Source organism: Phyllostomus discolor, chromosome 2 (genome assembly GCF_004126475.2).
Source record: "Phyllostomus discolor isolate MPI-MPIP mPhyDis1 chromosome 2, mPhyDis1.pri.v3, whole genome shotgun sequence".
Taxonomy (NCBI): domain Eukaryota; kingdom Metazoa; phylum Chordata; class Mammalia; order Chiroptera; family Phyllostomidae; genus Phyllostomus; species Phyllostomus discolor.
This window is the reverse complement of record NC_040904.2, coordinates 10,514,569-10,516,597: the sequence shown is the minus strand read 5'-3', so window position 1 is coordinate 10,516,597 and position 2,029 is coordinate 10,514,569.

The window sequence follows — 2,029 nt, the reverse complement described above, 5'->3', positions numbered from 1 at the left end:
CCCATCTCAGTCCACAGGTCAGCATCATGGTTTGGAGGGAAAACAGCAGAAGTGTTCCCGCTAAGGTGAAGAGCACCCAAGTCCACCACTAGAATATGCTGTTGTACTCGAGGGTCTAGTCAATGAAATCAGGGAAGAGAAGCAAATTAGAGATATGAAAACTGAAACGCAGTAGGAAAACACACTACTTGCAGACCATTATAACCATGTGTTTCATGGAACTCCATCGAATGCAACATACACTTGTGTCAGCAGCCACCGTCTTAAGTGCTTTATGTGTAACTCACTTGGTCCTCACCCACATCCTCCCTAGGAGGTACTGTGATATCACACTTTACAGAGGAGGAAACTGAGGCATACAGAGGCCAAAGGGCTTGTCAAAGCTCACATAGCCAGTGAATGGCAAGGCTGGGACAGAATCCTGGCAGACTGCCCCAGAGCCATAGATGATACAGTCTATACTGGGAAAATCCACGAGAATTATTTGAAAGACAACCATACGTCAAGCAAGGTGGCAGGGCACAAAATTGATATATAGGACAAGCAGTAATAGGGTAGAGGGTATAATGAAACAAAAGACCCCATTATGACAGCGACAAAAATGAAAAAGTGCCCAGGAATACAATTAACAAGAAATGTGCACAATCTCTGTGAAGAAATAAAGAAGCACAGAAAACAAGTGAAAGATATACCATGTTTTTGGAAATGTAGCCTCAACACATAAAGCTGTCAATTCTTCCTAAGTTAGTAAATTTAAATACAATCCAGTAAAAATACCAGCTGGCTTTGTTTTAGAATAAGCAAGCTTATTCCAATTTTACATGGAAAATAAACACACACACACACACAAAACCCTTAAAAAAGAAAAGTAATAATGGGATATTAGCCTTGTTGAATGATATGATAACGCCTAGAAATTAACACAGTGTGAACTTTCACAAATGGATGGGCCAGCGGGTTGGAACAGAAGGTTGAGCAGACTCGATGCCCCCAGGAGGCCAGCATATGCAAAGGTGCCTCTTGAATTAGTGGGAGATGGGTTTGTTCTATAAATGCACTGGTACACCCGGGTGGCCATCAGCAAAAATATAATGTCAGGGCACACATGCCCAAAAAGAACATGCTGGACCTTGGTCTAGAGAAACAGAAAGGACACCCAGTACTAACATAAGTTGTCACAATTGCTACATTTCAAGAGGTTTACATCTCAGGGGTCACGTTAAAAACTGGTGGTTTTCAAGTAATGGAAATTATTAAACTAATTCTGAATTTGATACAATTTCGTAAGAGCACTTAGAAAAATGTAAACATGAAATAAACAATGATTAATTTATTAGAAACAGTTGATGAAGAATTAACTGAATTAATGGGAAAATGTGTATAAAATGCAAGGGTAGACAAAATAAACAAACCAGAGACGACTGCTTCTTACCAAGATGAAATAACAAGGAAGATTTATATTCCTGCCTGAAACAAGACAAAACAAAACACAAACAAAATATATGAAACAATGATTTTGAACACTTTGGATGTGGGGCGATAAAGGACAGTGCATCTCAGAGAGAGAAAGGAAGCAAAGCAGTAATTCCTGCAATTGCCCAGTTAACTGGAGATTTTCCAGGCTATGGTGCTTGGAGGGTTCCTCTAAATGAGGAGATCTGAAACTCGGGCGAGGTCAAGGCAGTGTGTGTTTGCAGGGGAGAGTGCTGAAAAGAACAGAGTTTTATGACCAGAGAACCTCAGACCTGCTGGTAGCCCCTCTTCAATATTTAGCGGAGTCTTGATCAACACATGTGTGTACGGAAAGTACTCAAGGAGAGGAAAACAACATCTGGAAGGACCGGAGGGGATGACAGATGAGTAACTCTGTAGAAAAGATGAACTTGAAGGCGTTGCTATAAACAATCCAAAATAAAACTCAGAGAAAAATGAATTAAAAAAATAAAGAGCGCAGCAGCGAGCTGTGAGAAAACTTCAAGTGGTCTGATATATGTGTAATTGGAGGCCCTAAGGGACAGAAGGACATGGA